We start from the raw sequence: 15372 nt of genomic DNA on the forward strand, positions 1-15372 counted from the left end.
CAATTTTACCCAAATTCCTTCAGAAAATAAAGAGGAAACACTTAACTATCACGTTTTAAAAGGCCAATATAACCATGATACCAAAACCTGACAAAGATAAGAAAATAAGTTTACAGATCTATATCTCTCATTAATGTAGATGCAGAAGTCACTAACCAAATGTGACCAAATCAAATCCAGCACTACAAAAACAAACAAAAACCTGGACAATACATCAGGACCAAGTGGATTTATTCCAAAAATGCAAGGTTGGTTCAACATTCAAAAAATCAGTACAATTTACCATATTAATAGAGAAAAAGGAGAACATCATTATCATCTCCATAACTGAAGAAAAATTCAACAAAATTCCACTCATTCATGATCAGAAATTCTCAAAAAAACTAGGAATAGAAAAAAATTTCCTCAATCTGACAAAAGCATCTATCAAAAGCCTAAAGCTAGCATCACAGGCAACAGTGAAATAGTGGATGCCCCCCACCTCAAAACTGGCAACAAGTCAAGGACATACACCCCACCACACTTCAATTTTGTCGTAACAGTTCTAAATGGTTCAATAAGGCAAGAAAAAAGCATAAAGATTGGAAAGGAACAAGTAAAACTGTCATTATTTGCAGAAAACATGTTTTTTTTAACATGGAAGAACCTAAGGAGTACTAAGGAGCAACTACTGGAACTATTTAACAAAGTCACAGGACATAGGGCAATACACAGAGGAAGGAAAAATATGTGTGTATATGTGTGTGTGTGTGTGTGTGTGTGTGTGTGTGTGTGTGTGTGTGTGTATTAGCAACAACTAGAAGATGAAAAATTTTAATTTATAATAACAATAGTATAAAAACCTAAATACTTAATAATAAATTTAACAAAAGATATGCAAGATCTCTGCACTGAAAATTACAAAACACTGTGAAAAAATAAATGACCTAAATAAATAGAGAGATATACCACGTTCATGTATTGGAGCACTCAACATTATGATGATGTTGATTCTCCCCAAATTGATCTATAGATTTAATGATAACAATCAAAATACCACAGGCGGGCTTCCCTGGTGGCGCAGTGGTTGAGAATCTGCCTGCCAATGCAGAGGACACGGGTTCGAGCCCTGGTCTGGGAAGATCCCACATGCCGCGGAGCAACTGGGCCCGTGAGCCACAATTACTGAGCCTGCACGTCTGGAGCCTGTGCTCCGCAACTAGAGAGGCCGCGATAGTGAGAGGCCCGTGCACCGCGATGAAGAGTGGCCCCCGCTCGCCACAACTAGAGAAAGCCCTCGCACAGAAACGAAGACCCAACTCAGCCATAAATAAATAAAAATAAATTAAAAAAAAAAGAATAGAGAAGATGATCTTTAAAAAAAAAAAAATACCACAAGCATTTTAGTAACTTTGATAAGTTGATTTTGAATTTTATATGTAATGGACATAGGTCAATTTTAAGCAAAGTTGAATGGTCCACGCCACCTGATTTCAAGACTTGCTGTAAAGCTTCCATCAAAACACTGTGATATTGGCATAAGGATAGATAACTAGATAAATGTTACAGAATAGGGGGTCCAGACTTAGGCCCAGGCATATATAGTTAAATGAGTTTTGACTAATGTGCCAGAGCTGTGTAATGGGGAAAGGATCGTCTTTTCAACAAATGATGCTGGAACTAGTGAATAAATGAAAGGGAGGAAAATGAATCTTAACACTTACATCACACCAAACACAACTAATTTGAGATGGATCTCAGAATTAAGTTAAAAGCTTAAATTATAAACCTCTTAGAAGAAAACATAGGAGAATATCTTCATGATTTACCTGCACAGGAACCAAAAAGTGCTAATCATAAACTAAAAAACAAAATGATGGATACCTACAGCTCCTTCTGGGGAGAGGTCATTCACCATTATGGCCAATGTGGACGCAAAGCCCAACACAAAAAGGTCTTGGGCTTGCGGACAAAAAAAAAATGTCTGCCATTTTAGTAAACAAAGAAAGCCACACAAGCCATCAGTCACTGCAGCTACCACCGATGGTGCACCCTGAGGGGCATTCAGGATGGAGAAAAATAGGCTATTGGCCCTAGATAGTTAAGATGCATGTCAGAGGAATAATCTCAATGAACCCAGACTCTTGCATCTTCCCATACATAAAAAGGCACTAAAATCATTAACTCAAAATGTCTGGATTTTTTTGTGATTTCGGTAATCTCTTCATGTTCAACTACATTTTTTTTTTCCAGCAAAACCTCCTTTATATACTGGCTCCCCCTTACCTCTTCAGAAAGTTCTGCAAAGCTATCTAAGAGGCTGTTTACATACTATAATCCTCAGTAATATCCTCGAATAAATCATAATTCTCAACTTTTAGGTTTTGCATTTATTTTTCAGTTGACAGACTTCTGGAATAGGCTTGTTTTGTTTTAGCGATCATTTCTCTCAAAAGGAAAGCCTCACTACAAGCTCCCGGTATCATCTCCTGTACAGAAAAAGGAACTGAGACAAACACAAAGAAGTTAAGAAGTGAGTCATCCACGAGCACTGATGTCAGCAAAATGGCAGAATGGGCGGCTCCAAACTCCTGTTCCTCTACACAAACACTGACAAACAAGCAGCACCTGTCAGAACCAACCTTGCCAGAATGTTTGAGAAGAGTCAGAAGTTTACAGCAACCAAGCAAATGCTGAATTAAGAAAAAGGCCACTTAAAAACGGTAGGAAAGCTCTGTGGCAGTTTTACTTTTCTTGCTACATCCCCTCCCTGGCTCAGCAGCAGTCTTGAAATCAGCAGCCTGTATCCCAGTGTGGACCCCTGGTCCCTGGTTCTGGAGGGAGCAGAGCAGAGACCTTATTCACTAATTATTGTGTTTCTCTGTCCTAATCTGTCTGGGGGCCAAATGAAGGACTGTGTAAAGTGCTGTCTCTGTTTTGACTCACTTGGAACCCACACGGGAAAGGGTGTGTGTGTGTGACAAGCACTGCTCAAGAACTCTGTAAGGCAAAGAAAAAATCCACAGCTTCCTGTGGACAAAAGATTCAGGTGGAGACATACAACAGACTGCCTAAGGCCTGGCAGGAAAAGCCAGGGAGAGATTCTTTGGGAAATAAGGACCATTCAAAAGTGTAAAAGACTTGAGAAGACCCTAGGCTTTTATAGTTGGCTACTCTCCAAAATTCAGCACAAGCAGGAAGTGAGGGCTGATGGAGAGTTGCAAATGGCTAGGTGTTAAAAGCAGTGCCCTAGGACAAGCCACTCCGCAAAGAGTAGGAAAGGTGGCGGGTTTGTTTGTTTTGTTTTGTTTAGCTCCTGGATTTCAAGGAAATCTCTGTCAAACACTAACTGAATATAAGCTAAGCCTTCAACAATTAAGAAAAGCAAACCCAGGGGGACAGGAAGAATCTGGCTTCCAGAGTTAACACATTATAATATTTGAATGTCAAATTTTCAACAACAAAAAAAATCACAGCGCAAAGAAGCAGTAAAGTATGATCCATTCAAAGGAAAAAAAAAAAAAGAACTGACAAAACTGTCCATGAGGAAGCTCAGATATTGAACTTACTAGACAAAAACTTTTAAAAAACTGTTTTAAATATACTCAAAGAATAAAAGAAAACCAAGGACAAGGACTAAAGGAAACTAACTACAGCTGTTGAGAGAAGGTCATTGTCATTAATATTGCCAGAAAGAGGCACTGTTGTGTTTATCAGATTCCAGATTTTCACATTCTTTCCTCAATTCCTTTATCCCTCTTATACATTATAGTGATTTATTTAAAAATAAATTTAAAAGTCCAAATCATATCTTAGTTTTTAGGTAATTCCATATATATTTAATACCCAAGTATTTCTTTACTGTCAAAATATAATTTATCTCTATCATGACTTGTGCCATCATTGTGTACATAAGTTTTAAAAAATTAAAATTTAAGAGGTTTTACTCATTTGAGTAATAATTCATTTAATAATAAATTAAAAGTAAGCATGAGTTTCATTCAATGCTATCGTGAGCTGCAAGGAAGATTCTTTCAAGGTGGTTGTGAGCTGATTTCTTTTCTCCTTTTCAATCAAAACAGAACTTTATTAAAGCAGTTAGGAAAGACCATCTTTAAAAGAATTATTGAACTGAACAGAGCATTCACCAAATGAATGTGGTACAGGTGATAGAAAACAGGTCAGGAGCTCTGCCCTCAGGGAGATTACAACCTACTAGCAAAATCAGACACAGGTATCACATTCTGCAATATAATTCATAAATGAGGGGGAACCAGTGTTCCAAGACTCTGAGAGGAGAGATACTGGGGCTCAACTGATACTGAGCAGGACCCTGTGGGGCTCCTGGGCATAAAAGCCTTTCTGTGTTCCCCATTTCTTAATTACAGGAAATAGGCTTCATTCAGCCTCGACCTCCCCTGAGTTGCAACAGGCAGGTTCAAACCGATGCTAATTCGGAAGGGAGGAGATGCAGAGACAAGGGGGAGCAGTCAAGAGGAACAACAGTGCAGCCTTGGGTCAAGGTCCTGGTCCCCCCTCAGGGGATACACATAACAATATCTGTGAGCTGTTGTGCAGATACAGAAGCCCCACCAGGTGGGAGAAGTTAGTGGTCTGCTGCCCACAAGCCCACAAGCACATAGACCCCAGACCGGTTGGAACCAGAAGGATGCTGCTGCTGCCTCCCACTTACTTCACCACCAACCAATCAGAAGAATGACCACGAGCTGACCACGCCCTCTTTGAACCATTACTATAAAACTCCTCACTACCCCTCCAGGTGGGGACACAGAGTTTTGAGGGCATTAGCCCACTGTGGCCCCCTTTGCCTGGCAAAGCAATAAGGCTATTCTTTTCTACTTCACCCCAAACTCTGTCTCTGAGATTTAATTCGGTGTCAGGGTACAGAGGCTGGATTCGGCTTCACAACCACAAGTATGACTGATGGTGCCTTGGAGCAATTATAGGGTCTGGAACAGCTGGAGCTCAATTTTAGTAGCTCCCCCAGTGGCTGAAACCTGCCATTTCTAGGAAGGGAAGATTCTTGGCACTGCTCCCACTTACGAAAAATGGGACCACATTCAAAGAGAAGGTTCCTATTCCTTGTCTTCTTGGGTCTTTTCTATCTCCACCCAAGGACAAAAAGGGAGAGGGTTCCTCCAAGATTGCCTCACGTGGGTCAGAGCTGTACCTCCATGTGTCCTGCCCTGGCTGCCCCCTTTTCCAGGGGTCTCCTAGAGTACACCCCAGGGGAATCCTAAGAGATTTTGAGAAGGATACTTGTCTGGTTGATAAACATCTATTTTCCTCAGGCTCGACCTGAATTTATACCATTAGTGAAGAAGTTTTATTCGGGGATCTTACTGAGGACTATAGCCTGGGAGATGGCCTCTCAGACAGCTCCGAGAAACTACTCTGAAGAGGTAAGTGAGGAGCCAGGATATATAGGAGTTTGGGGGCTGGAAAAACAAAACAAAACAAACACGTGGTCGAACATCAAAAGATTACTGTGAATCACAAGGAACAGACATCTCAAGTTAATGATTTTAGTGCTTTTCTATGTATGGGAAGATGCAAGAGTCTAGACTCATTGAAATTATTCCTTAGATATGCATCTTAACTATCAAGAGCCAGTGTCCACAGCACAGGATGTTTCCTATTTTTCTCCATCCTGAATTCCCCTCAGGGGGCACTGCTACAGTGGCTAATGGCTTGATCCTTGTAGACCTGGGGTGGTGAGCAACATTCCCTGTCCACACATTTCTCCTTTAGTTGACTCTCTCTGTTCTTTTTAAAAATACAAATATTCCTCAGAGGGAGGTAAAACATTAAGTGGATTCACACTAGGAAACTCCCTAGGTTTATCAGATATGCTTTTCTGTTACCAGCAGCTTAAGAGCTTCACATTTCTGGTTGCTGCAAAAGAGTAGAATATAGGTCAGGGACTCAAAATTTCTCCTACTTTTCAGCTGTGCTTGAGGCTGACTCATCTGGGGACATCAGTGTGCTGTTCTTAATAACAAGAGTGTACTTTCTGGGTGTTTCTTAGCTTAGAGCTGTGCCTAAAGTTAAAACTGCCCTTATAGACTCAAGAGGCCTGGCAGTCCTGCAGCCTTTTTCCTGTCTTCTGACCACACAAGAGACCCAAAGGAAAAGGGATCCAGAAGATCCCTGCAGAAACCTGAGAATAGTTTCTTTGCCTCAGTGGTTTTATTACCTGTTCTTAGTTCCCTGTTCCTACTGTAAATAATTTGCTATTTTTATAAGAAAGATAAGGCCAGGCCCTTGTGAGCCAGGAAGGACTGAGAAATGAAAGCTATGTATTTTACCCATGACCCAAGGACTTCTGGCAAGCTGCCTTACCTGAGCTGGGATCTGCCTTTTTCTCCTGGACACAGAAATAAATGCCTGTCTTTACAAAAGGGCCTACTTCTTTTTTTAAGACTTTGGTTTTTTTTAGAGCAGTTTTAGTTTCACAGCAAAACTGAAAGAAAAGTACAGAGTCCACATATACTCTCTGACCCTCACTTGCACAGGCTCCCACCAAAATGGTGTAACAGGGAAGAGCCAAACCTAACTACATGTTGGATCTGTTTCTTTTACTTTAACCTTTGCTTCCCATTGCTTTTGTTCACTAAAATGATACTGTCTATACACAATGGCCTGCCTCAGGGAACCCTACCCCTCTGCCTGAATGTTAAACCAAAGTGCCTTTGTTCAGGGAAGCATCCTGACCCTGTCCACCTGTGGATGGCTGCAAGAAAGAAGGAATTAACACATCCCCTCCCCGAGGCTGGCCATTCCAGGGGATATGTGCAAATCTTTTGGCCTTTTTACTTTACTTCCTCATTTCCTCCCCTTCCCTATGCTATAAAAGAAACTGGCATCCAGACCACAACAAGATGGTTATTTTGAGACATTAGTCTGCCATCTTCTCCGTCTGCTGGCTTTCCGAATACAGTCGTACTCCTCGCCTCAACACCTTGTCTCCGACTTATTGGCCTGTTGTGCAGCCAGCAGAGCGAGCTTGGACTCGGTAACAATGGGACATTTGTTACAATCAATGAACCTACACTGAAACATCAGAATCACCCAGAGTCCAGAGTTTACATCAGAGCTCACTCTTGGTGTTGTACATTCTATGGGTTTGGATAAATGTATAATGACATGTATCTACCATTATAGTGTCCTACAAGATTATTTTCACTGCCTAATTATCTCCTTTGCTCCCAGAAAGACCTACTTTGAATCTTGGAAATAAAGTCTCCTGGGATGAGTTCCTAACCATTTTCAGCCTTCCAACCCCATGTGGCTGTGGTCATGACCTTCTGGTCATAGCTTAACAGGGTACCAGAGGTGCCATGGGGCCCAGCATGCAGCCCCCAGGGCACACTAGAGAGGCTGCTTCCATTGGGACCAGGATCCAGTATTTCACTTATTGTAGGTTCTTCCTGTCCAAGGCCCAAGTCAACCTCCCAACCAGTGGGATGTATTATTCAGTGCTTCCCAGTCTTAGCAGAATCCCCCGTGGACAGTCAGAATCTTGACTGAAAGAAAAGAGCTCCATGCTCAGGCGTCCCAGTCACCACTGCTGCTGCAGATCTCTTGCAGTGGGCTGTGTGAGCTGCCCTATTCTCTGCGCTTGGCTGGGAGGAGCAAAGCAAGCAAGCACTTGAGAAATGTTGACCCCTAGGAAGTCCCAGACTCAAATCCTCCTTATCCCCTGGGAGGGGCAAACTGAGTAGAAGAGAGGAAACCAATTTAACTAAAGACCAACCAAACAAACAAAAACCATACTTAGATATTCTTGCTTTTCTCATCAGGAGGGCTGGATTAAGACATGAGTTCAAAATAAAAACAATTTAAGTCAGGAAATAAGTGTAAGGAATCCGAAATTTTCACACGAAGATTGCCACAATAATTTTTTGGGAATCCCTAGTTCTCTTCCCCCCCCCACCCCAATCTAATCAACAGTTCTTCTCCCCTTCCTCTCCCCCTCCCTCTTTGGGCCAGGACTCTCTTACTGTTGTCTGATACATGTATCTAGCCCACTCCCTACATCTGCCATAAAGCATCCTTAAGAACAAAGCAAGTGGAAGAAACATATCCTGTGAAACTCACCACTTTAGGCTTTTGTCTCCTCTTTTCCCTTGAGAGCTAGAACAGCCATCAGCAGCTGCTGCTGGGAACCCAAAGGATTAGGCTGAGGAATGAGGGGCTGCTGGCTGCTGGCAGGGCCTGGTGGAGGAAAGAACCCTGAGAACCTTTCCCCATGGTCCATGCTCCCTGCTCCTGGTCAGCCAGCCGTCCTGAGGTCAGAGCCACAGGTCACATTCTTGTGAGCTCTGCTCAGACCCCTCATCTCAGACTCTTTCCCTCTCCCTGCGTGCTTGCCTCTCTCTTACACAAACATGCAGTTTCAAGTAAGTAACCCTATCCAGGAAGGTGGCTCAGACAAAGGAAAGAAGTGTTTGGAGATCTAAGTTCGAATTAACTTTGCCCCGGGGGCTAAAGTGCAGAGCCCCTCAGATGCATGAAATTTGCTCAGAACTAATTAGACAAAGCAGATACTAGCAACATTCCTCCACTTCTCCTGTGTTTTACAGTGAAGACATCTGAGAGAAAAAGTCAGGGGCACATAATGAGAGTAAATACGGTAATCTGGTCACTTGCAAGTTCAAGTACTGGACTTGGGACTTAGTAGTGCCTGATGGGGGGCACTTACAGCCTCCCTCTGACCTGGACTGAAATGTGGGTGACAGACGAGATTGGCTCAGATCCTGGGAAATAATGACCTATGACTACAGCACAGGGAAGAGGAAGCACTGCCCTGACGAGAGGCAGCCTCTCGCCCAAGAGAAGTGTTCACTCCTGTGAAAAGCAAAAGATTAAGCTAATGCTCCAGTCTTCAACAAGGCAACTACTTCAGGGATATTGATGTTTTGATTGATCCTTTATTCCTGATTGTTCAAAGTGGGCCTCAAAGGAGAAGTCAGAGCAAAGAAGTTACCACCTAACAGGTATGGTTTTTCTTTTTCTGTTGCTGGGGGCGGCCTGCCCCCAGTTCCATGTGAAAGAAATGTGGGAACACAAATGTATCTTAAGTTTGAGGTCAACTTCGCAGTGGGACGTGTATGTGTTGGCCTTGTTGCTCTCCACATTTCCGGGGTGGAAAAAATCATGAAGGAAATCACTTAATATTGAGTCTCATTCATAATGTTTCCTGATCCTGCACTTGCTTCCTAGAGAAATAATCACAGTGGAAACCTCAACCGTAATGAACCGCCATGAGTCATACATACACTCAGCCCACTCTCTGTTGCAGCTGGAGTCTCCTGACCCAGAAGATACCATGGTCGGGGACTGTGGGAGCTAGAGAGTGGGAGCATACCAGCCCTGGTTCCGCTCAGCCTGCTGAATTAGCGTTGGCAGACCCTGGGACCACGGCTGAGACAAAGCAGCATGACAGTCACAGGGCCTCAAGTCCTCAGTGAGGGGTCCCTCCTAGGCCTGCCACACACTGCACAGCCCTGGGGCTGCGCTGGCTTTGCCCCAGTGAGTTTTCTGTCTCCACTTGCCAGGAGAGGCACCTTGTCCCATAGAACCAAGCCTCTCCTACAGGTGTCAGCACCACCAAGCCCTCCTCCCCACCTCACAGCCCAGCCTGGCTGAGCCTATGGCCAGAGACTTTGCTTTAAGGCAACTCCACATCTGGGGATGGTCAGGAGTCACCTCTGAGGCCACTGAACCTTGACTCAGTGAGTCACGTGTGGCAGGCACTATCCCCACCATCCCATTGATGGCTGTGCGACTCTGCTGCTGGGAAGGCCGATGGTCACCACTGAGATGGCCAAGGTAAATGGATTATCTCCACTGGGATGGGTGTTTGGTCTCTAATGATATGTCCAGAGTCTAAAACATTCTAAGCAAGGCCCCAGAGGCTACAGCTTATTTAATTAGTTGGTTAATACAAAAGATTATTTTTCCATACAACAAAAGCACTTACTTAAAATACATTTTAGTTACATAATAAACTTAGTCTAAACAAGGGGTTGGCAAACTAAACCAAACTAAACTAAACTAAAACCATTTGGGTTTTTTTTTTATCATTTTTATTGGAGTATAATTGCTTTACAATGGTGTGTTAGTTTCTGCTGTTTAACACAGTGAATCAGCTATATGTATACATATATCCCCATATCCCCTCCCTCTTGCGTCTCCCTCCCACCCTCCCTATCCCACCCCTCTAGGTGGTCAGAAAGCACCGAGCTGATCTCCCTGTGCTATCTGGCTGCTTCCCACTAGCGATCTATTTTATATTTGGTAGTGTATATATGTCCATGCCACTCTCTCACTTCGTCCCAGCTTACCCTTCCCTCTCCCCGTGTCCTCAAGTCCATTCTCTACGTCTGCATCTTTATTCCTGTCCTGCCCCTACGTTCATCAGAACCTTTTTTTTTTTAGATTCCATATATATGTGTTAGCATACGGTACTTGTTTTCCTCTTTCTGACTTATTTTACTCTGTATGACAGACTCTAGGTCCATCCGCCTCACTGCAAATAACTCAATTTCATTTCTTTTTATGGTTGAGTAATATTCCATTGTATATATGTGCCACATCTTCTTTATCCATTCATCTGTTGATGGACACTTAGGTTGCTTCCATGTCCTGGCTATTGTAAATAGTGCTGCAATGACCTTTGTAGTACATAACTCTTTTTGAATTATGGTTTTCTTAGGGTATATGCCCAGTAGTGGGATTGCTGGGTCACATGGTAGTTCTATTTTTAGTTTTTTAAGGAACCTCCATACTGTTCTCCATAGTGGCTGTGTCAATTTACATTCCCACCAACAGTGCAAGAGGGTTCTCTTTTCTCCACCCCCTCTCCAGCATTTATTGTTTGCAGATTTTTTGATGATGGCCATTCTGACCGGTGTGAGGTGATACCTCATTGTAGTTTTGATTTGCATTTCTCTAATGATTAGTGATGTTGAGCATCCTTTCATGTGTTTGTTGGCAATCTGTACATCTTCTTTGGAGAAATGTCTACTTAGGTCTTATGCCCATTTTTGGATTGGGTTGTTTGTTTTTTTGATATTGAACTGCATGATCTGCTTGTATATTCTGGAGATTAATCCTTTGTCAGTTGCTTCGTTTCCAAATATTTTCTCCCATTTTGAGGGTTCTCTTTTCGTCTTATGGTTTCCTTTGCTGTGCAAAAGCTTTTGTTTCATTAGGTCCCATTTGTTTATTTGTTTTTATTTCCATTTCTCTAGGAGGTGGGTCAAAAAGGATCTTTCTGTGATGTATGTCACAGAGTGTTCTATGTTTTCCTCTAAGAGTTTGATAGTGTCTGGCCTTACATTTAGGTCTTTAATCCATTTAGAGTTTATTTTTGTGTATGGTGTTACGGAGGGTTCTAATTTCATTCTTTTACATGTAGCTATCCAGTTTTCCCAGCACCACTTTTTGAAAAGGCTGTCTTTTCTCCATTGTATATTCTTGCCTCCTTTATCAAAGATAAGGTGACCACATGTGCAGAGGTTTATCTCTGGGCTTTCTATCCTGTTCCATTGATCTATATTTCTGTTTTTGTGCCACTACCATACTTTCTTGCTTACTGTAGCTTTGTAGTATAGTCTGAAGTCAGGGAGCCTGATTCCTCCAGCTCCGTTTTTCTTTCTCAAGATTGCTTTTGCTATTCAGGGTCTTTTGTGTTTCCATACAAATTGTGAAATTTTTTGTTCTAGTTCTGTGAAAAATGCCATTGGGAGTTTGACAGGGATTGCACTGAATCTGTAGATTGCTTTGGGTAGTATAGTCATTTTCACAATGTTGATTCTTCCAATCCAAGAACATGGTATATCTCTCCATCTGTTTGTATCATCTTTAATTTCTTTCATCAGTGTCTTATAGTTTTCTGCATACAGGTCTTTTGTCTCCTTAGGTAGGTTTATTCCTAGGCATTTTATTCTTTTTGTTGCAATGGTATATGGTAGTGTTTCCTTAATTTCTCTTTCAGATTTTTCATCATTAGTGTATAGGAATGCAAGAGATTTCTGTGCATTAGTTTTGTATCCTGCTACTTTACCAAATTTTAGTAGTTTCCTGGTAGCATCTTTAGGATTCTCTATGTAAAGTAACATGTCATCTGCAAACAGTGACAGCTTTACTTTTTCTTTTCCAATTTGTATTGCTTTTATTTCTTTTTCTTCTCTGACAGCTGTGGCTAAAACTTCCAAAACAATGTTGAATAATAGTGGTGAGAGTGGACAACCTTGTCTTGTTCCTGATCTCAGTGGAAATGCTTTCAGTTTTTCACTATTGACAACGATCTTGGCTGTGGGTCTGTCATATATGGCCTTTATTATGTTGAGGTAAGTTCCCTCTATGCCTACTTTCTGGAGGGTTTTATCATAAATGGGTGTTGAATTTTGTCGAAAGCTTTCTCTGCATCTATTGAGATGATCATATGGTTTTTATCCTTCAATTTGTTAAAGTGGTTTATCATGTTGATTGATTTGTGTACACTGAAGAATCCTTGCATTCCTGGGATAAACCCCACTTGATCATGGTGTATGTGATCCTTTTAATGTGCTGTTGGATTCTGTTTGCTAGTATTTTGTTGAGGATTTTTGCATCTATGTTCATCAGTGATATTGGTCTGTAGTTTTCTTTCTTTGTGACATCTTTCTCTGGTTTTGGTATCAGGGTGATGGTGGCCTCGTAGAATGAGTTTGGGAGTGTTCCTCCCTCTGCTATATTTTGGAAGAGTTTGAGAAGGATAGGTGTTAGCTCTTCTCTAAACGTTTGATAGAATTCGCCTGTGAAGCCATCTGGTCCTGGGCTTTTGTTTGTTGGAAGATTTTTAATCACAGTTTCAATTTCAGTGCTTGTGATTGTTCTGTTCATATTTTCTACTTCTTCCAGGTTCAGTCTCGGAAGGTTGTGCTTTTCTAAGAATTTGTCCATTTCTTCCAGGTTGTCCATTTTATTGGCATATAGTTGCTTGTAGTAATCTCTCATGATCCTTTGTATTTCTGCAGTATCAGTTGTTACTTCTCCTTTTTCATTTCTAATTCTGTTGATTTGAGTCTTTCCCCTTTTTTTCTTGATGACTCTTCCTAATGGTTTATCAATTTTGTTTATCTTCTCAAAGAACCAGCTTTTAGTTTTATTGATCTTTGTGGTCATTTTCTTCATTTCTTTTTCATTTATTTCTCATCTGATCTTTATGATTTCTTTCCTTCTGCTAACTTTGGTTTTTTTTGTTCTTCTTTCTCTAATTGCTTTAGCTGTAAGGTTAGGTTGTTTATTTGAGATTTTTCTTGTTTCTTGAGGTAGGACTGTATTGCTATAAACTTCCCTCTTAGAACTGTTTTTGCTGCATACCATGGGTTTTGGGTCATTGTGTTTTCATTGTCATTTGTTTCTAGGTGTTTTTTCATTTCCTCTTTGGTTTCTTCAGTGACCTCTTGGTTATTCAGTAGTGTATTTTTTAGCCTCCATGTGTTTGTATTTTTTACAGATTTTTTCCTGTAACTGATATCTAGTCTCATAGCGTTGTGGTCGGAAAAGATATTTGATACGATTTCAATTTTCTTAAATTTATCAAGGCTTGATTTGTGACCCAAGGTATGATCTATCCTGGAGAATGTTCCATGAGAACTGGAGAAGAAAGTGTATTCTGTTGTTTTTGGGTGGAATGTCCTATAAATATCAATTAAGTCCATCTTGTTTAATGTGTCATTTAAAGCTTGTGTTTCCTTATTTATTTTCATTTTGGATGATCTGCCCATTGGTGAAAGTGGGGTGTTAAAGTCCCCTACTATGATTGTGTTACTGTCAATTTCCCTTTTTATGGCTGTTAGCATTTGCCTTACATATTGAGGTTCTCCTATGTTGGGTGCCTAAATATTTACAATTGTTTTATCTTCTTCTTAGATTGATCCCTTGATCATTATGTAGTGTCCTTCATTGTCTCTTGTAATAGTCTCTATTTTAAAGTCTGTTTTGTCTGATATGAGAACTGCTACTCCAGCTTTCATTTGATTTCCATTTGCATGGAATATCTTTTTCCATCCCCTCACTTTCAGTCTGTATGTGTCCCTAGGTCTGAAGTAGGTCTCTGTAGACAGCATATATATGGGTCTCGCTTTTGTATCCATTCAGCCAGTTTATGTCTTTTGGTTGGAGCATTTAATCCATTTACATTTAAGGTAATTATCGATATGTATGTTCCTATTACCATTTTCTTAATTGTTTTGGGTTTGTTTTTGTAGGTCTTTTCCTTCTCTTGTGTTTTCTGCCTAGAGAAGTTCCTTTTGTATTTGTTGTAAAGCTGGTTTGGTAGTGCTGAATTCTCTTAGCTTTTGCTTGTCTGTAAAGGTTTTAATGTCTCCATCGAATCTGAATGACATCCTTGCTGGGTAGAGTAATCTTGGTTGTAGGTTTTTCCCTTTCATCACTTGAAATATGTCCTGCCACACACAGAGTTTCTGCGGAAAGATCAGCTGCTAACCTTATGGGGATTCCCTTGTATGTTATTTGTTGCTTTTGCCTTGCTGCTTTTAATATTTTTTCTTTGTATTTAATTTTTGATAGTGTGATTAATATGTGTCTTGGCATGTTTCTCCTTGGATTTATCCTGTATGGGACTCTCTGCACCTCCTGGATTGATTGACTATCTCCTTTCCCATATTAGGGAAGTTTTCAACTATAATCTCTTCAAATATTTTCCCAGTCCCTTTCTTTTTGCCTTCTTATTCTGGGACCCCTAAAATTTTAATGCTGGTGCGTTTAATGTTGTCCCAGAGGTCTCTGAGACTGTCCTCAATTCTTTTCATTCTATTTTCTTTATTCTGCTCTGTGGTAGTTATTTCCACTATTTTATCTTCCAGGTCACTTATCTGTTGTTCTGCCTCAGTTATTCTGCTATTGAGTCCTTCTAGAGATTTTTTAGTTTCATTTATTGTGTTGTTCATCATTGTTTGCTCTTTAGTTCTTCTAGTTCTCTTCTAGTTCTTCTTGTTAAATGTTTCTTGTATTTTCTCCATTCTATTTCCAAGATTTTGGATCATCTTCACTATCATTACTCTGAATTCTTTTTCAGGTAGACTGCCTATTTCCTCTTCATTTCTTTGGTCTGATGGGTTTTTACCTTGCTCCTTCATCTGCTGTGTATTTCTCTGTCTTCTCATTTTGCTTAACTTACTGTGTTTGGGGTCTCCTTTTCACAGGTTGCAGGTTCGTAGTTCCCATTGTTTTTGGTGTCTGTCCCCAGTGGGTAAGGTTGGTTCAGTGGGTTGTGTAGGCTTCCTGGTAGAGGTGACTGGTGCCTGTGTTCTGGAGGATGAGGCTGGATCTTGTCTTTCTGGTGTGCAGGACCAC

General features: G+C 41.1%; 1 long non-coding RNA gene across 1 annotated transcript; it reads left to right on the forward strand.

Moving 5' to 3' along the window:
* The first annotated feature begins 762 nt into the window (after nt 1-762).
* On the forward strand, nt 763-11713 carry LOC309630146. Its single transcript, XR_014245448.1, has 2 exons — nt 763-2702; nt 5292-11713. It is a non-coding gene; the product is annotated as an uncharacterized lncRNA (long non-coding RNA).
* Nucleotides 11714-15372: the final 3659 nt, after the last annotated feature.

This window comes from Balaenoptera borealis (assembly GCF_965194805.1).
Source record: "Balaenoptera borealis genome assembly, chromosome: 5".
Classification (NCBI taxonomy): domain Eukaryota; kingdom Metazoa; phylum Chordata; class Mammalia; order Artiodactyla; family Balaenopteridae; genus Balaenoptera; species Balaenoptera borealis.